This window comes from Phascolarctos cinereus, unplaced genomic scaffold (assembly GCF_003287225.1).
Source record: "Phascolarctos cinereus isolate Bilbo 61053 unplaced genomic scaffold, phaCin_HiC Scaffold_726;HRSCAF=1367, whole genome shotgun sequence".
In the NCBI taxonomy this organism is placed as follows: domain Eukaryota; kingdom Metazoa; phylum Chordata; class Mammalia; order Diprotodontia; family Phascolarctidae; genus Phascolarctos; species Phascolarctos cinereus.
The window spans coordinates 427,294,574-427,314,727 of record NW_027556098.1 but is presented as its reverse complement, the minus strand read 5'-3'; the positions used below and the strand labels follow the sequence as shown (position 1 = coordinate 427,314,727).

The 20,154-nt window shown below is 51.0% G+C and overlaps 1 pseudogene across 1 annotated transcript; it reads left to right on the top strand.

Annotated features, from left to right (window-relative positions):
- The first annotated feature begins 3,306 nt into the window (after positions 1-3,306).
- On the top strand, positions 3,307-18,775 carry LOC110197873 (uncharacterized; annotated as a pseudogene). Its single transcript, XR_013482823.1, has 3 exons — positions 3,307-3,490; positions 10,057-10,140; positions 15,168-18,775. The product of XR_013482823.1 is annotated as an uncharacterized LOC110197873 (transcript).
- The last annotated feature ends 1,379 nt before the right edge of the window (positions 18,776-20,154 follow it).

The following is a 20,154-nucleotide window of genomic DNA, read 5'->3' as shown; positions in this document are numbered from 1 at the left end:
TCCTGGGCAAGTCACAGAAACTTGTGCCTCAGTTTCCTCTTTCAAATTTTTAGACCTTTACAAAATTGTTGTTATGCTCAATCAGCAAACATTTAAGAGCCTAAGAGGCAAAAGACAGTCCCTGCCCTCAAGGAACTTACCCTCTCATGAGGGAGACAACACATAGAGAAATGTATACCAAGCAGGCTAGACCCAGGATAAATGGGAGATGATTAGAAGAGTGAAGACACTGGACCTCAGAACCATTGGGGAAGGCTCGGGAGAAGTGGGATTTGGGTTGGGACTTCAGGAAGCCAAGGAGGTTGGTGTGAGCACAGGAGGGAGACAGCTCCGGCCTGGGGACAAGACAGGGTCTGGTTCATGGCCTGGCCAGAAGGCCTGCCTCACTGGATCAGAGTGGGAGTTAAGGAGGAGGGTGTAGGAAGACGGCAGGGATAGGGGTGGCCTAGGTTCTGAGGGGCTTTGAATGCCAGAGCATTCCATTTTTGCTCCTGGAGGCCATGAGGGCCACTGGAATTTACGTGTGGGGGGGGAGTGGAGTGACGTGATTGGACCTGTATCTGGGAAAGCAGCTGGCTGAGGCACAGATCCCCCACTCTCCCAGGGGCTCCTTTGCTGGCTCCTCCTCCAGAGGACACCCCCTGACCATAGGCATCCCTCAGGGGTCTGGCCTGGGCCCTCTTCTCTTCTCCTTCCCAACTACTTCACCTCGTGATCTCATCCACTCCCATGGATTTCATTACCATGGGGTGCTGATGATTCTCTGGACCTACTAGTCCAGCCCTAAACTCTACTGACCTCCAGGCTCCCAATTCCAGCTGCCTTTCTGAGGTGTTTAACTGGGTGTCCAACAGACGTCTTAAACTCAAAATGTCCCCACCTGAACTCATCGTCTCTTCCCCCAAACTCCCCCCATCCTACCTTCCCCATTCCCAACACAGTCCCTCAGGCTCCCATCCTGCATTCCTCGATGCCTCTCACCCCCCACATGCAGTAAGGCTCCAAGGCCTGGCCATCTCACCTTAGAACAAACATCTCCAAGGGGACATTTGTGGAGCACTGAGCACAGCATTGGCTTGTTGGCTTCCACTGCCCAGCCTCTCATGTCCAGCCTTTTCCATTGACCTGCCTCCAGCATTCAATCAGAACCAGATAGTTGTTATGGTTGTTACTTTCTAATACAATCTGAGGTCTGCAAGTGCTGTTTACCCTTCATCCTTACCTCTTTTCAGCATTGGTTTTTCCAAATGAATTTTGTCATTATTTTTTCGAGTTCCATCAAGTATCCCCTTAAATCTTCCCTTCTACAGGAAACCTTCCCTAACCCCTTTAATTCCAGTGCTTTCCTTCTGTTAATCGTTCCAGCCTCATTCTATAGACAGTTTGATTTGCATAGGTTTGCTTGCATCATGTTGGCTTCCCCATTCGATTGTAAGCTGCTTGAGGGCAGGGACTGTCCTTTGCCTTTTTTGTATCCTGGGTGCTTAGCACAGTGCCTGGCACATAGCAGGCACTTATTACGATTGCTCACACAGGGCAAGCGCTCATGTGGAGGCCAGAAGAAGCAATACAAGGACACTGTCAAGGTCTCTCAGAAGAATCTGGGACCTGGAAGACACTGGCACAGGACCACCCAGCATGGTGCTCTTTTTTTTTTTTTTGCCTTTTTTGTGACTTGGTGTTTTTATGTGAGAGTTAGGCTCTGGTCCTGCACTGTCCCAAGCATTTTGTGCTGGGGCTCCGGGTCTTACTGCTGGCTTTCACTGGGCTTCAGGGCTCAGCTGCTTGCTTTCTCTGGAGGCTTTCCTTCTGGCTTGTACTGAGGGGTGAGGCCTCCCCCCGGTTTAGAGTTTAGTTGCTGGCCTGCTTCAGGGGTGAGGCCTTGCTGCTGGGTTGCTATGGAAACAGGGTCTCTCTGCAGGCAGGCCCTAGGGGAGGGGTCTCACTGTTGGTCAGCCTCAGGGCGGGGCTTCGCTACTGGTCAGCAATAGGGTCAAGGCTTCACTGGTGGCTCGTGCTGGGGGTGAGGCCTTGCTGGACAGCACAGACTACTGGCTTGCCTATTGGATGGATTGCCCCAGGCTTGGAGCCTTGCTACAGATCCCCTGCTGGGAGGCTGGCTGCTGCTGCTGCTGCTGCTGCTGCTCCTCTTGGACCTCACCCCCCTGCCAGGCTGGTCAGCTATCTCCCTGCTTCTGGATCCAATTCTCAGGCAGTTTGCTAGTTGTTTGGAGGGGAATTTGGCAGCACTTCAGAGGGTTCCTCCCTCGCTGCCACCTTGGCACTGGAAGTCCTGGTCTTTCACAACATGACTAATATGGAAATATGTTTTGCATGATCACACACATACAACCTATGTCAAATTGTTTGCCTTATGGGGAGGGGGGAGGGAATTTCAAACTCAAATTTTAAAAAATGAATGTTAAAAACGGTTTTTACATGCAATTGGAAAAAACAAAATATAAAAAAACCAATTACTATCACATTTGATTCTCACAACAACCCTTTGATGGAGGTGCTATAACAATCCCTATTATACAGATGGAGAAACTGAAGCAGATATCAGTGAAGTGACTTGCCCAGGGTCATTTGGTTGACAAGTGCCTGAGGCTGAACTCCTGGCCCAGAGCTCTATCCACGGCACCACCAGCTGCCTCTAAAAAGGAAACAAAACCCTTGTGGCCTTGGCCATTTCCAGAATGCCCTCCATCCTCGCCCCTCCGCACACTCTGGAACATCACGTGGTCCCTGGTTCGGTTCTCTGGGCTTTAATCCACGAAAGTCTCCCCAGCCTCCATGACATCAGCCCCGGGTAGTGGGTCCACTTTGGGGCTGCTTACGCCTCCCAGTGTGGCCGCTGGCTTCAGGGGCACACACATTCTAATGCTTTTCAGAGAGGTTGGACTACTTGGAGTGGCAAAGTCAGGAAGACCAGAGTTCAAATCCAGACTAGGACACTTGTTAAGCAGGGTGACCCTAGCAAGTCACTTCACCTCTGTCTGCCTCGATTTCCTCATCTGTAAAATGGGGATAGCACCTTCCTGAGATCAGTTCCTGGTCTCTTAGACCTCTAAGAGCCTCTGATGGCTCTCTGTCCAGCCAGGTGCCTTGGTCTCTCTGGACCCGTGCATTCCCAGCCAAAGCCTCAGGCTCCGAGTTCCCCAGGAGGAACTGTAGCCATGGAGACGCAAAGCCATCCTAGGCAGGCTGGATCTGATTGGCTAAGAGGCTACTCGGCCCCACCCTCGCATGCGCTCCACTCTAGACATGCGCGACAGATCAGGCTGTGAAGAACGGGAAGCCTGAAGGATTCTGGAATCTGTAGTCCAGCGTGTTCTAAATGCAGGCGCACTATGGTACCTGAGGCTAGGTTGGGAGCGCACCCGCGTCCGTCATTACAAATGGCTTCCGCGTTTCCGGGCATTGTCTGAGTGGCCGTCTACCTGTGGCGGCTTCTTTCTCACGACCCAGAGAAGCGCTTTTCTATCCGGTAGGTGTGGACTTTAACATCCCAGGCCTTCTGGCCCCCAACCGACTTCTCAGCTTCCGGGGCTGGGCTCACGAGTTGGGCAGGAGGGAAGGAGAGTAAAACAGACGGGGCCAGGTGACGTCACCGGTTGCTGGGGTTTGGAGTGGGAGTGTAGCGCTGAGGCTGGTGACGTCACCGGTTGCTATGGCTAGAGGGGCAGAGTATAAAGCTGGGACTGGTGATGTTCCAGGTTGAGATTATTAGTGGGGCAGAGTGTAAGGCTGGGGCCGGTGACATCGCTGGTTGCTAGGGTGGTTGGGTACCATCTCCCTGCTGATCTCCGACCCTTCCCTTATAGGCTAAAGCCCAAGATGGATTGATTGACTCCGGGTGAGCTTGGTTGCTGGGGGCTAGGTTCTCAGCTCGCTCCATTGGCCCCCAGGCTGGCCCTCCCTGTCTCGGGGAGGACATCGGGCTGATTTGGGGTGATGGACTTGGCTACCACCCTGGCACAAGAAGGACCCTGTTGCTGTTTGGTGAAGGCCCTTTGGCTCTGCTGAGAGCTGACCATTGCACCTCACTGTCGTTCCTCCCCATCAGAGCCTCATAGTGGAGGGCTGAGATTGGTGGGTGTGGCCAGTGACCCGGCACCTCCTGGCTGGGCTTGGGGCTGTGATCTCTAGACAAAAACCTAGCCAGACTCAGCCCTGAGAGAACATGCGTTGTCCCGAAAGGCCTCACCTGGTGGACAGCGTTGTAAACTTCCTCCTGGGAAAGGCCAGTGTTCTTTCTCCTGTGGCCTCCCTGTGACTGAGTTTCCCCTCCATAAAGTGGTGAGGTCTTTGCCCAGACCAGAACCCTCCCCCGTCCCCTCCTCTGGCCCTTCACGAAACACCAAGCTTTCCTCACAAAATCCCTGTCAGGGCAGGGTTCCATAAGGATCACAGATGGGGAAACTGAGGCTTGGAGAGGCCAACGACTGGCCCAGATCCAGCTGAGACTCCCAGACCAGAGCTCAAAGAGAGGAGTTAGGGCTGGAGAGACCCGGGCTGGAAAAGAGCCCTGGATATGTGGCAGTGGTGTGGTCTTAGGCTGGTCACTTGTCCCCTTTGAACGTCACTCACCTCCCTGGACTCATAAGAGGCTGAGGGGTGGGAGGCCCAGTGCCAGCCTAGGGATGTGACCATCTCCTTGGGCAGGGGGCTGAACCCCTCTGAACCTTATTCTCTTCTTCTAGATGAGAAGCCAGGGCCCTGCCCTGCCCTGCCCTGCCTCCCTGAGCCCAGGGGGATCCTCGGGAGAGAGAGCTCCATCCTCCTTTTCTGTTTTATTGAGGGGTGGTTGAGCTCCTCGGGTGCTCTGGGGGACCCACACCTTGGTGTCCTGAGGGTCCTTGTGTGGCCTTCCTGGGGGCCAACCCCACCCCCCAGCTCCCTCAGGCACTATGGGAGACCCACTCCATGGTAAACAGTGAGAGAGAGGGGTGGGCTGTGTGGGGTTGCGTCCCTCAGATCCCTCAGTGCTATGGGGGACCCATGCCCTGGGGCCCTGTCTCTGTGGGGTTGGGGAGTGAGATGTGTAAGTGGGGCCTCCCCCGGCTCCCCCACGTCCTACACATGGCCCATTAAATGGCCTTCTTAACTGGCATGTATACCTCCTCAGACCCCTGCTCCCTCCTGCTGACATCCCCATATTCTGCCCTTAGCAGCCACCCTTGAAGGGATGGTCCCAGGGTCCCAGCAGCCTCGGAAGCCATCTACCTGAGGAAGCTCTGAGGCCAGAGGACCCAGCCAAGGACTCGGACCCTGGGACTGCAGGGGGGATTGGCCAGCCCCAGTGAACCCCCACAGAGGATGGCTTAGCCCTGGTGGCCTGGATGCTCGAGGAGGGGGGTAAGAAGGGGATTTGGAGTCAGGGGCCCTGGGTCCCAACTCTGCCACCTTGGACACATCCTTTCCCTTGCTCGACCCTCAGTTTCCCCTGCTGTAAGAGGAGGGAGGGCCTTTGATCCCACAGAATCTATTAGGATGGGAAGGGAGGGGGCTGGGAAGAAGCCAGCTGAGGGGCAGAGGAGGAGCAGAGGCTGCCCTGGCTCTGGTGGAATCTTCTTGGCCCGGCCTTGCCAGCCTTCTGGGGCTTTGGACAGTCATTCTGTCCCCCTAAGCCCCACCTTATTCTGCCCAGGGTGGGCAGCCAGGTGGAGGACCTGGGTGTCGGGCTGTCCCTGGGGAGGAGCAGGGCCTGCCCAGGCGGCTCCTCATATCTTCTGTAAGTGAAGGCGGTGGCCATGGAGGGGCAGGCCCGGTGCCCGGCTGTGCCCCCAGCGCTCAGGGATGGAGGCCAGCCTTGGGTCCCTTCTGGCTCTTGTCCCTGTTTGCCAGGTTGGGAAACAGGCTCCCACACAGGGCCCCACAGCCAGTCAGTGAGGTTCAGAGGCTAGGATCTGACCCCGGCTCCCTCCTGCCCCCATTTCCAGTGACCTTTCTGCTCCAGCACCCGGGAGGAGCTCTGTCCCTGAAGCCCACTAGGAGCACGAAGCTGGTAGCAGCCGCCGAAGCACGTGCCCACGGTTCTGTCCTTCAAGAGGAGGGTAGGGGTCCAGGCGGCCTGCCAGGGCTGGGACCCTGCTCCCTCATGGCTCCCTTCTCCTCCCCCAGCTCTGCCCATGGAGGGTGCGGCCCACCCCCCAGAAGAGGAGGAGGGGAGAGGAGTCCCGGGGTCCCCGAGGGCTGCTCCCCTGGTGAGTTGGGGCTTCCTCAGGGCACACGTGGGCCCACTGATCGCGGTGATTGTGAACCACAGTGGCTTCCATGTTGGGTCTAGATTCAGGGTTTGCAAAGCACTTTTAGCTGCGTTGTCCCAGGGAGATGGAGGAGGCAATTAGGGTTATCACCATTTAGCAGATGGAGAGACTCCACGAGGCTTGGAGAGAAAAGGCTGTTCCTTGGGCTTCCAGGGAGCCAGCCCACCCCAGGGCCTTCCCCCTTCATCTGCACGGATTGCGCATTATTCTGTGGCGTAGAGAGCTGTCCCCTGTGTGCTCAGACATCTCTTCTCCAGGGCAGTGCAGGGTCAGAGTTCCCCGAATCTTGAACCAGAACAAGGTCCTGATAGGTTAAAATGCAGACCCCAGTCACTGGGTGTGTCCCAGCTGTGGGATCCCTTTCCTGGGCATGGGCTCAGCTTGGGGCTGCCCGCCCCCTTTGCCTCTTGGCTCCTGGACAGAGGGAAGTTCACTCCTAAAAATGCACTTCCTCAAATATGTTTAATAGGAACACATATGTAAAGCCTCTCAGATTGTGGCACTGTCTTGGGGGGAGGGGGAGAAAAATTTTAAACTCACAAGCTTATGGAAGTGATTGATAAATCAAAATAAATTAATAAAAATTTAAAAAAGAAGCGCTCCAGGGAGTCCTGGGCTGAGCGAGGCTTGGTGTGCCGTTTCCTTGTGTCGTATTGTGTTTCTAGCTCCAGACAGTGTACTGTCTCAGGGACGTTGGCCTGGTGTGGAACCGAACGAACGAGAAAGAGGAGTTTTCATGCTAAAGAAGGGGTCGTTTGTTAATATGATTCCTAGAGTTTTTACAGGAATGGGCGTTCTGTCTTTAAAGTTTCTCTTTTTCTTCGATTGATATGATCATAACATTCTTGTTATTAATATGATCCATGATATTTATGGTTTTCTTAACGCTGAAACAACCCTTCATTCCTGTTACACATTCAGCCTGGTCTCAATGGGTAATCTTTGTTATATGTTCCTGCATCTCCTCACTAGTATTTTATTAAAAATTCCTGATTAAAAAAAAAAAAGATGTACTTCCTCCCAGGGGCCCTTGGGGAGGGCCTGCGGGCTGGTTCCCAGAGATTCCATAGGGTCGTGGCTGTAGGCTGGCTGCTCCAGTCCCTTCACTTCACAGAGGAGGAAACAGGCTGGGGGAGATTGGCATGCTCCTCGTCCCCCCAGAGCCCTTCTCAACCCGGCCCCTTCCTACCAGTCCAGGCTTTAGACCTTTTGCTGCCATCCCACCCCTTCCACAGACCAGTGACTCAGGCCTCCTCCTCCCACCTCTGTCAGGGCGCCCCTCTTGGCCCCCCTGGTCTTCTTCACATCCCTACTGAGACCTCGCTTCTGCCCAAGACCTTTGGCATGCCCTACCCCCACCCCCGCCATGGGCGCTGCCCCCAGGAACCATCCATTCATACCGTAAGGAGGGTGTCTGTGGGGTCTCCCCATTAGACGGGAAGCTCCTCAGGCCAGAGGCCGGTTTTTTGCCTTTCATTGATTCCCTAGCTTAGCATCAGGCATGGCACAGAGCCAGGGCTCTGTCACTAGACTGTGCTTCCTGCCCAAAGTGCCCCCACCTTGCCAGGCCCTGCCCTTGGGCTAGGGATGCGGCACTGGAGAGGGAACCCAGTGCCCAGGGTCAGGGGAGGAAGGGAGTGTGGCAGGTTCATCCCCCCAATGTCCGATGGGAGGGGAGGAGCCCAGCAAGGGCCAGCGACCGGCCTGGGCTCACACAGCCAGGAGGGGTGGCGTCCTGGGTCCTGCCAGTCCAAACTCAGAACAGAGGCCAGGAGCACGGGGGCCTTGAAGGAAACTGAGGCACACAGAGGGCCAGGATTGCCCCCAGGCCACACAGGTAGTAACGAGCAGAGCCCACGTGAATAACAGGGTCTCATGGCTGAAGCCCAGTGCTAGGCCCGCGGAGCCACGTGGCCTCCATGGTCTGGGTATCCGGCCTGGTCTGGTCTTTGCCACAGCTGAGTCTCCCCTTCCACAAGATGACCATCAGCCCCTCAAGGCAGAGACTGTTGTGTGTCCTGCATCTGGACCCCACTCCCTTCCCCCGGAGACCCTTGGTAAAAGCCCTGGGTCCCCAGCCCAGCCAGGCCCTGTCCAGGTCCCCTGGGGGCCTCCGTCCTTCTGTTCCGGGGCCAGCAGGCATGTGCTCCATGTTTCAGGAGCCCGTGACCTTCAGGGACGTGGCCGTGGACTTCACTCCTGAGGAGTGGGGGCAGCTGGGCCCGTCTCAGAGGCAGCTGTACTAGGACGTGATGCTGGAGACCTAGCGGAACCTGGTCTCCCTGGGTAAGGCAGCTTCTCCTGCGCCCCCCTAACCCCACCCCTTAATTCAGTGTCTGCTCTCAGGGCCAGGCGGGGGTGTCTGGGGGCTGAGCTGCTCTTGGTCCTGGGGCTGCTGGCCTTGGTGACTCAAGGGGTCACCAATCTTGTGCTGCAGGGATCTCAGAGTTCCTCGAGCCCAGAGCATGCTTTCACAGATGAGGAAAGCGGAGCCCCACAAGGGTAGGAGGTGTGCGTGAGGAGCAGAGACTTGAATCCAAGGTCTCACCAGGGAGGGGCCTTCCCTCTGCTGCAGGGCCACAGCCCTGAAGCCTCCTGGCCCCAGGTGGCCCTCTCCTCACCATCCCTGTGTCCTGCCCCCTGGGCCTGTGCTGCTCATTCTTCTTGGGCCCATGCCTGGTCCACCTTCCTGTGGTGCGGGGGCCTCCAAGGAGAGGCAGCCCCCCAGAGTGAGTCATGCCCCTCCCACCATGACCCCCAAGGCCAGCAGAGCCCTTCACTGTTCCCAGCCCCAGACGTGGCAGTGCCTGGCATACAGTGGGCAGGTAATGCTGTCTGAGCTCCAAGCAGGGCTCCTCAGAGCAGAGCCTGGGTGGTTCTGACGCTGGGGCACCTGGCTGCCCTCCAATGGGGGGTCCTCCCACCCGGCCCAGAGAGCTGTGCTGGGTCGGGGCCTTCACTGCCTTCTCTGGGTCTTAGTGTCCTCAGCCGTCAAACAGGGCGGGTGAACAGTATGGCATCTGAGGGCATAGGCAGGGTCACAACTCTAAAACTTCCTGCCTCTTGCTAAGCTGAGGGGCATGGCAGTCAGGATCCCAAAAGATCTGGACAGGCTGATGCTAGAGCATGGGGTGGATCTCTGGATCAGAGGTCAAGTCTTGCACTTGGGCACCTTCCTCAGTCTAAGACGGGAAGGCAGGAATCAGTAGCAATCGTTCTGAAAAGAATCTGGGAGTCTGAGTGAGCCACAAGCGCCGTACGAGTCACCAGTGAGACGTAGTGGCTGAAACGGCGAATGGGGTCTTGGGCTGAACTTCTGGGATGGAGGAGGGCCGAGTCCTACCACCCTGTGCCCTGGTCCCATCTCAGCAGGAGGACTGTGGTCAGTTCCGGGCCCTGTGGTTTAAGAAGGACAGTGATAAGGTAGTGAGAGGAGCCTTAAGTCCATGCCATAGGAGGAGGAAGGTGTAGCCTGAGAAGGGAAGACTTGGGAGGTACCTGATGGCCATTAGCTGGAGGAGGGATTGGGCCCCAAGGGCAGGGCCCACAGCAGGAGGCAGGGCAGTCCAGGCCTGGCACTGAGCTCTGTCTAAGTGGAGTTTGGACTGGAGTTGGGTTAGGCTGTGGTCCACCGCCCCCTTAGAGCTGCTTTGTAGGCTATCAAGTGCTCCAGAAAGAGGATTTCTTCTGTAGTGCCCAGGGTTCCTTTTCCAAGGCCCCAGGGGTTGGGCTGCAGCTCAGGGGGGTCAGCTCTAACTATCTTTCTCATCGCTTTCCTCAACAGGTCTGCCAGTTTCCAAACCCCATGTGATCTCCTGGCTGGAGCAAGGGAACAGAACCTTTGGAGCGGCCACCCAGCAGCCTCCAGGTCCTTCTCCTTCCGTGCTTGGCCCCTCTTTGCCCATTGCGTCCTGGACCTCTGGCCTCCCTCAGGCCCACACCTCTGTCCCTTTCCCTTCAGGATTGGTCCCGTCTTAGATCCCACCCTGGGGAATCTCAAATTCTGAGCTTCCTTCGGAATTACTTCATGTGGGTTCTCCTCTCCAGCTTCTCATTTCTCCTCTGCTCCAGGCCCTTCATCCATGTTTTCCAACCCTGCTTCCCCTCCAAGACTCCTCCCTCTCTGTCCTTCCTGGCTATGACCCTCAAGTAGAGACCTACCTTCTCCTTGACTGAAGAAGCTGTGGTGTGGCTTTCCTCCCTTTCACTGCATCCCAGGAGCCAATCCCAGGCTCCATCGGAAGAGGGGGCAGTGGGAGAGTGGCTCCCACGTGCAGGGAGATATCCAGAGGCTGTCCTGGCCAGATTCTGCTGAGGGACACTGCGATGAAGGGGGGACCAGATGGGAAACGGGGGCTGCAGACTGGGCTGGGAGGTTGAGGTGCCCCAGCAGCTGGAGGGAAGTGTGGGCCACTGGGAGGATTACTGTGCTTGGGTTGGACTCGCTGCATTTGAGACACCTCGGGGATAAGAGCTGGGCAGCTGTGTGTTTCCCTGCTGCTCAGTACCTGTTGTCCATCCACCCCTGACCAGGGGTCCTGTTCCTCCTCGGGCCTCATCTTTCCTCCAGGATCACCTACCCGAAGAGCTGACGGCATCTGGGATGTCATCAGTTCGTGTGACTTAGCCTGTGTTCTCCCAAAACTCGCCATGTGGAGTCTGCCCACTGTGCTGGAGGCCTTCCTTGCCCTGCTGTCCACCTGTCATCTTGGCCGTGTGACTGGCCCTTCTTCTTCCTATCAGGCAGTTCTTTGATGCCTTCTTTCACTCCCAACGCACACGTCTTCACTGCTGATGTGGTGATACTCCTTTCTGGGTCTTTGGAGACGTGGCCCAACGGGTAAGATGAGCCTTTGTTTTCAAGGGAAGTTGGGGCTGATCAATTCCTGAAATCTCTCCAGCCTCTTCTCCTCCTTTACATCTCTGGGCCCAGCTCCTGGTTCATTTGTCCTATGTGGTCCAGACATGCATACGTTCCGATGCATTACCCATGTGGTCTTTCCTGTGCTGATGAACGGTCCGTATTCCTTTGGGCTACCCCAGGTCTCTTCTTGGGGATGCTAGAGAATTGTGGGGCTTGAAGCGGCCCCACACAGGAGCCTCTGTTCTGCATCTCCTCCATTGAAAGGGCCAGCATACAGCTGCCAGGCCTGTGTCTCACCTCATGTTGATTATCAGAGGGCCATTGAGCAGGATTATTCTGCTGTTGGGGCTTCCAGGAATCTTGGACAAGATGTTTCTACTAATGCTTCCTTGAGAATGCCCTCCATCTATGCCTAGATGACTCCTCAGGAATCCTGGGGCTTGGTGGTCACTTCTCTCCCCCGACCACATCCGGGGCCGTGACTGGGGGCTTTTAATATACTTGGTGCTTTCCCCATCCTCACTGGAGAAGAGTTCCATTTTTCTCCTGTTGACAGTTCTTCCATTTTCATCCTTCTCTTCTTTAAAGGCACTTACTATCCACCATTTCTCTCTGCTTCATAAGATGGTGGTCATCGTGATTGTCCATGACCTTCTTTGTAAGATTTTACGAACAATTCTCTCTCTGAAGTAAATCAGATGTTCACTGAGTAAGGTGCTTTCTGGACTATTTTGATTTCCTTGCGGCTATTAATTTATATAGTTAAATCTGTAGTTTAAATATAGCTAGGGTCAACGCCATTTATTTCCAAGTAACACATATTTTTAAATTAATCTGTCCCTCCTCCTACCCTTAGCAAATTTAAAAAATGAAACAAAACCTGAAAAACAAATCCTTCAGTACATATGTACGTAGTTTGGCTGCATCTGAACATGGATGTCTCTTTTGTATTCTGAGTTCATCCTCTCTCAGGAGGTGAGTAGCATGTTTCCTCTTCATTCTTTGGACTCAGGTTTTATCACTTCATTGGTTAAGGCTGTAAGGGCTTTCAGAGTTGTTCTTGTGTATAAGTAGTTCTCCTGATTCTAAGTCAGTTCATAGAAGTCTTCCATTTTCTCATTTCTTATGACACAATAATAATGTATTATATTCGCATGCCACCATTTGTTTCATTGTTTCCCAGCAGGAGAAGAGCCCCTTCGCTTCCAAATCTTGACCCCACAGAAAAGGTTGCTATCGATATTTTTGTACATTTGGGTCTTTTTCCACTTTCTTTGATTGCATTGGCATGTAGGCCTGGTCACAGCATTGCTGGGTCAGAGGGCACACAGCTGATGTCCTTTCTCTTGCTCATATCCTGTTTTTAAGTTTAAATTCTGGGTTAAATTGTGCCATTTGTACACTACCACTTTTTATTCCTTTTTTCATTCCTTCTGATTTCAGCTCAGATGAATCAATGGCTTGATGCTCTAGATTCAGCGATCGCTTCAACATCAGTCACAAGTCTGCGGCCCCTTGCACTCATTTCACTCTTTGTCATGTTATTTGGTGTTCCTTGTGTCCAGCACTTAGCAGTGTTCTGGGGGTGCTTAGACGAGGGAGTGTGACACAATGGCCTTGGAGTCAGAAGACCGGGCTTCAGCCCTACTTCAGACACTAGCTGGGTGGCCTCAGGCAGATCAGTGCCCCTCTCTGCGCTTCTGTCAAATAAGGGTGTGGGCCCGAGGGCCTCGGACAGCCCTCCCCCCTCTCACTGGAATGGGGCACGAGGCTCCAGTGTCATCCACAGGTCTGGGGGATGCCCATCTTTCTTCTGAGCCCCTTCCCGTGCCTTTCTCCCCATCCTCACTTTCTCCATCTTTGTGTTGAAGGCACATGTTCTTAGTGTGTGCTGACTTGATTTGTCAAGTCTTCATTAGGTCATTTGTAGATTTTGTAAGCCCTCAGGAGCCACGATTGGATTACTGTGTGAGCAGCCATTATTATCATGGCGGTCTTGAGCAAGCACTTATCTTCAGTACTGCAATACTCAATGACCCAGGACCCCATGCAGTTGCTTCTTGTGGCCCCTGGGCATATAATGCAAGCACCCTACCAACTCTGGTCTTTTCTCCTCGTGGGAGCCATCCTACTGGTTAGCAGCTTCATGTAGAGCAACAGTGTCATTATGGGTGTGGTTTGGCTTCTCCAGCAGCGTTTCCACATATAGGCCCTCAGATGAGGATCTCATGTTCAAGTTTGACGATGGTCTAGAAATCAGGAGATTCTACCCTATTTCCTGCCCCTCTGCCACCATCCCTACAGAAGGAAAGGACACTGTGCCTTGGAGAGCCCACGTGGCTTCCACACCATAATGACGCCCATGTTGGAGGAGGACTTGGTGGAGTGACTCTTAGAGTCTTTGGCTTCCCTCACCAAGATCGGCCGATTCTGAGCTTGAGCACTCTTGCCTCTAGCTCGCTGGATGTCACCATGTCTCTGTGTCTGTAATGAACTCCCTCTTCACCAAAACCAGTCACTCAGCCAAACAGATTTGACTTGTTTAAATAAGGGGAAATAGAATCAGAGAGCACTGAACAGTCTTCTTTTTACATATGGCATAGCTATGCACTTTGATAGGCTTCTGGATATGTGTGGGTATGGGTGTGTGTGTGTGTGTGTGTGTGTATGTGTGTGTGTGAGTGTGTGTAGGGCAAGAACATCTTTGAACACAGTGCAGTTCCTTTATTTACATTCCCTGTTTCACCAGTGTATGTGTGAGTGTGTGTGTGGGTGGGTGTGAGTGTATGTGTATGTGTGTATGAGTGTGTGGGTATGTATGAGTGTGTGTGTGTGTGTGTGTGTGTGTGTGTGTGTGTGTGTGTGTGTGTGTGTGTGTAGGGCAAGGATATCTTTGAACACAGTGCAGTTCCTTTATTTCCATCCCCTGTTTCACCAGTGTATGTGGGTGGGTGTGAGTATATGTGAATGTGTGTATGAGTGTGTGTGTATGTGTGTGTGTGTGTGTAAGTGTGTGTAGGGCAAGGACATCTTTGAACACAGTGCAGTTCCTTTATTTCCATTCCCTGTTTCACCAGTGGCTGTGTGGTTGTCATATTGATTCAGATTATCAAAGTGTCACCAGGAAGGAGTTGGTCTTATTCCACTTCAGGGCCTTGAATCCATATCCTCTGAGAAGTGACTGACAGCCCTGAGCCAGGGATGTTCCGCCAGGGGAAGAGAAGGTTTAGGGGTGACATGATAAGGGGCTATCACTGGAAAGCGGAATTAGGCCTGTTCTGTTTAATCCCAGAGCAAAGAACTAGGAACAGAGTGAGTGGAAGCCTCTAAGGGGCATTCAGATGTGATGTCTAACATCAAAGTTGTGCTGGCTTGGGAGGGGCTAGGTTCTGAACCCAGTATGTTTCAGTATGTTAGAGTGAGGAGTCTCTCCCGGTAGAAGCTGAGGTCTCTCTTCCTCTAAATCCTAGAATTTAACAGATGAGAGTTTGGTCTGAGATTCCAGAGCTCAGAGGTGACGGAGCTAGGACTTGAATATAGGTCTTCTGACCCAAACCTAAGCCTCCTTCTGCTACATGGTATTTTCTTTCCATAGTGATGTGTGGCTTACGGGCATGAAATGATGAGGTCCTGACCCCCTAGCTCTATAATGTCCTTGTACTTCCTCTCCTGTTCTCCTTAAATTACTGAGGTAGCTTTTAGCCTTTTGAGCCTAGAGACCCAGTCCTACCATAGCTTATCTCCAAATCTCCACATTCTGCTTCTCCCAGCAGGGTCCTCCAACCCTCTGTAGTTACCTAGCATGTGAATTGCCTCCCACCCTCCTCCTGTTTTTGGCTTCTTCATTGATTTCTTGCTGATTCCCTTTCTCACCTCATGATGCAAAGACGTGTCTAATGGTGTTCACCACTGAATGCTGCTCGCCTTTGGGCGTCATTTCTAGTTGCATTGCCACATTTTCACTATAGCAGTTTCCTTTCTATAGTCGCAGGGAAAGGTGGATATTGACAAGTTATTTTAATTTCTTTCAGACTCAGATTCAAGGACAGAGATAAAGCAAGCCATTGCAGAGAATGAACTATCCCAGGACCTGATATTAGAAAGACTCAGAAGGGTTAATCTTTGCAGTTCTATGTGGGGAGATGACAGAGGATGGGAGAACCCGTTAAAGAAGCAAGGAAGCCAGGAGAGACTTGTGAGGCCCGTGCCTGTGCATCAGAAGGTTTATCTTAGGGGGAAACATGAATGTTATGAATGTGGGAAAGGCTTCAGTAACCACAGAAATCTTATTGTTGTTCAGAGCATTCATATCGGAGAGAAAATGTATAAATGTAAGTCATGTATGAAAGCCTTGCCACAGAGTTCTCATCTTACACAGAATCAGAGAATCAGTACTGGAGAGAAATCTTCTAAGTGCAATGAATGTGGGAAAGGTTTAGTCATCATTCACACTTTATATAACATCAGAGGATTCACACAGGGGAGAAGCCTTATCAATGCAATGAGTGTGGGAAAGCCTTCAGTCAGTGTTCACACCTCATTAAACACCAGGGGATTCATACCAGAGAGATGTAATGAATGTGGAAAAGCCTTTAGCAACCTCTCACAACTTACTAAGCATCAGAGGATGCATACTGGAGAAATGCCTTATCATTGTAATAAATGTGGAAAGACATTCAGTTGATGCCCAGATTTTCTTAAACATCAGAAAATTCATACTGGGGAGAAGCCTTATAAATGTAATGAATGTGGAAAAGCCTTTAGTCATTATTCACATCTTATTGTTCATGAAAGGATTCATACAGGGGAAAAACCTTCGCTCAATTCTCAAACCTTATTCAACATCAGAAGATTCATACTGGAGAGAAGCCTTTTAAGTGTGATGAATGTGGGAAAGCTTTTAGTTGACACTCACACCTTACTCAGCATCAGAGAATTCATACTGGAGAGGAGCCTTATCAATGTAAAGAATGTGGTAAGGCCTTCAGTAACCACTCACACCTTATTCAACACCAGAGAGTTCATACTGGAGAAAAATCTTATAAATGTAATGAGTGTGGAAAGGCCTTCAGTCATTGCTCACACCTTATTGTACATGGAAGGATTCATACTGGAAAGAAGTCTTATCAATGCAATGAATGTGGCTAGCCTACAGTCAGTGTTCAAACCTTATTAAACACCAGAGGATTCACACTAGAGAGAAACCTCATAAATATAATGAGTGTGGGAAAGCCTTCAGTCACCATCCATATCTTATTAAACCTCAGAGCACACACCTCAGTCGTACTAGAGGATTCATACTAGGTTGAAAACCTAGCTATTTCCAATTTAATTGGGCTGTGTTTCTGAAGTCCTAATCTGAGGCCTCATTGTGCTGTGGAAGTGACCACAGGTTCCTGGTTTCTATGGCCTAAGAGTGCAGGTTTGGGAAGGTTCTACCATGCTGCAAAGACTTTGAATGTGGCCCGAGTAACAGACTGTGTCTGCTTTGCGATAACCAGCCTAAGCAGCCAGGGGCATGTCACCATTAAGCTGGCCACTTGGTGATAATTTCTTTGGCCACGGCAACCTAATAAAGCAGAATATAAACTGGCCTCTAGGCCTGTATGGCTTTAGATTTTGAGATAGTGGTGACTGTCAAAAAGGGGGATTGAGGGTCCTAACTACCAGAGTTTTGAGGCTGTCTTTAAGTTTTCATTTGGCTCTAGTATGAGATCTTTTTCTAGTGACCAAAAAGTGGACACACCAGTGGAAGAATTTAATGGTGTTAGTTTGGACATTCTTACTACAGGTATGAAACCAAAAGACAAAAGGAAGGTGCAGCTAAGTGGAAGGATGGCTCACAGGTTCTGTTTAGAGAGGTAAATGTAGAATTTAGCAAAATTGGATTTTTTCCATGTATCTGAAGGCACTAAGAAATATCATTTCATGAGATAGTTGGATTTTTCCTATTTCTGTGCTAATGATAAGTATTTTCAAAAAAGACCGTCATGAAATTGATTTCAACTTAGGTACCGATATCAATCACAGAGGATTTTTTTTTGAGGGGAAGGGCTACGCAATGGGGTCAAGTGACTTGCCCAGGGTCACACAGCTAGTAAGTTTCAAGTGTCTGAGGCCAGATTTGAACTCGGGTCCTCCTGACTCTAGGGCCAGCTAGCTGCCCGTGATTGCAGAGGATGAAGAGGCAGAAAAATTCTACAAGACCTCAATAAGATCCTCCAAATTAAGTCAGCGTGTATTTTAGATACCCAGTGCCATGAGCACAAACGTGGGGATAGGCAAGGATGAAGAAAAATGTTGGGAAGTATGGTTCAGGGATTAAGAATGAGTGCAGACTACACAGAATTCTCAGGCCTATCCATCAGAAATATCAAAGTCAAAAAGACTCATGGGCTTAATCATTCCTGAAAAATGGCGACCAAGACAGCATCAATTATGACTGTCCCATTATACCTGTTTTCCTATTATATAAAAAACTTATAAGAATAATTCATGTACTCAGTAAGGCTCTTCTTTGCTTGAGTATCAGAAGGGAGAAGGTGTCATAAGTCACACTCCACAATAGACCCCATTTTTGCCATCATGCCTCTGACTAAAAGATTAGCGAATACAAGATTCTCCACACTTATTTTTGATGACTAGAGAGAATCATTTGGTTGAGAGAGCAAAATACTGCCTTAAAGACTTTTCTCCAATTCATCTTTGAGGTATGTCTCAAAATCATATAAATTCTCTTAAAAGATGAAATAGTAGAGATGACCCTGTAACCGTCAATATCAAACAGGAGAGATATATGTTGAGGGCCGATCTTAAGAGTCTGATAAGGATTTAAGATCCAAGGCAGAGTTTGACCTCTGCTCAGGCTTTCACCCCAAAGGGCTCAAGGATTAAGTGGTACGGCTCCCCAAATTCCTTCCTGATAAAGAGGTCTCTGAGATATCCCTTCTCTCTCTTTGAACCTTAGGTTTACATATTTACTCCTCTATGCAGGTGGCGCCTAGGCGCCTGGGAAAACCTTGGAATCTACAGCCCAATCTAGGAACCCTGATAAGGAGGAAATTCATGATTGTTACATCCTCAGCAGATGTTCTGGGGAGTATCTCACGGGGAGGACTCTTTGAAGTTAGGCTAGATTTTCCCTATATATTCTGTGCCCTCAGATGAATAAACTGAGTCAGTAATTCTACTCTGCCTGGCCCATGTCATAAGTTATTTCACGCCTCTCCGTTCGGTGTACAGTCTGGTTGCGGGCAACAGATATAAGCCCAGCAGAGCTGTGGTCATTGCATCCTCCCCACCCCTTAGGAAAACTATTGGAGAAAGGAACTGAGTGTGGCTTGTGATCCGTATCCTTTGAGGGAATACTGACATCAGTGAGGTGATATCCATTGGTAGAGTTTCTTCCTTTGCATTAAATGGATTTCCACTAAGCAACATGATGACGTGTTTTGCTTAATTCCATTCATTTAATGCAGAAATTCAGACCATTTATGTTTATTGTTATGACGTTTGCCTTCTGTCATGCTTCCTGGGAAGGGTGAAATCTTCATTTTTATTGATTCCAACTATCAATTCTAGTTAATAAAACAAATTGTTTTGGTTTTTTTAGGCAGTTCTTATACTTTCCTAATGTTAATCCCCACCCCCTTTTATATATATATATATATATATATAGTAGTTACATTGCTTTAGTATCACCAGTTTTGCCCAGTCACTAAGGAATGGCATGGTTCTCCAGCTCCATTTGTGTTCTGGTCACCCTTAGCTAAACATCTGTCAGCTTGTTCATGGCCCTTCAATGATGACCTGCCCCTTCTCTTCCTGATTCTAAAGTTCTTGCTTGCTGGATCCATCCCTGCTACCTACAAACACATCAAGATCTCTCTCATTTCTTGACCTGATCATCCTTTTAAGCCGTTGCCCTATATCTCTTCTGCCAAACTCAAAAACTCCTTGAAAAAGATCTCTACATATATTCACTTGGCAAGTGCTTACTAATTATGTGTCCTAAGCATCCAGGACACATAGACAAAAATAGGCACCCCAGCCTTCACAAAGCTTACCCCTTACTGGGGAGGAAGTCAGTGTCCAGTGGGAGGATTAGAGATGGCCTCACGTGAGAAGTGCTTATGCTGAGCTTTAAAGGAAATAAGGGATTCTGAGGATTGTGAGGAAGAGCATTCCTGGAAGGTGGGAGACAGAAATGTTGTGTGAGAGCCAGCGAGCAGGCTGATTCATGTATGAGTAATGTGTAAAAGGTGGCCCAGGATTGGCTGGGTTTAAATTGTGCAAAGCCTCAAAGGCTGAGCGGAGGAATCCACTTTTTATCCTGGGCACAAGAGGGGGCCGTGGCGGCTCCTTCAGCAAAGCAGTGTGGTCAGACGAGCGCTTGTGCCCGAGCATTTTGGCAGCTCTGTGGAAGAGGGTTTGGGTGAGGTGGGGAGCCTGTGGCCTTGAGCCCTGTGGCCTGCTAGGTCCTCGGGTACAGCCCTTTGACCAAGTCCCATTAAGGGGATGTGTTCTGCGCAGTTTGGCCACGTGCGGCTTCAAGGCCTGGGGTCCCCACCCCGGCTGACATTCTTCAGTTCTTAGTCTGGCAGCCATCTCCGCTACTGAGACTGCTCTTCTCAGGAGCACAAGTTATCTAAGTTATCTCTTGATTGCATGAATACGGCACTGTGCCTGAAGTCAGGAAGACCAGAGTTCAAATGTACCTGAGACACTAGCTGTGTGACCTTGGGCAAGCCACCTAACTTCTGCCTGCCTGTGTTTGCCCAGCTGTAAAATTGCGATGATAATAGCACCTGCCTCAGACAGTTGCTGTGGGTATTAAATGATATTTGTAGACCATTCACCACAGTGCCTGGCACAGAGTAGGCCCTTAAGAGTTATCTCCTTCCTTCCTGGTGCCACCCCCTTATCCTGCCCTCGGGGTTCTGTTCCGGTCCTCTTCTCACTTCTCAGCAGCTCCTGGGGTTCAAGCATCATCTCTAAGCAGGTGCCACCCAAATCTAG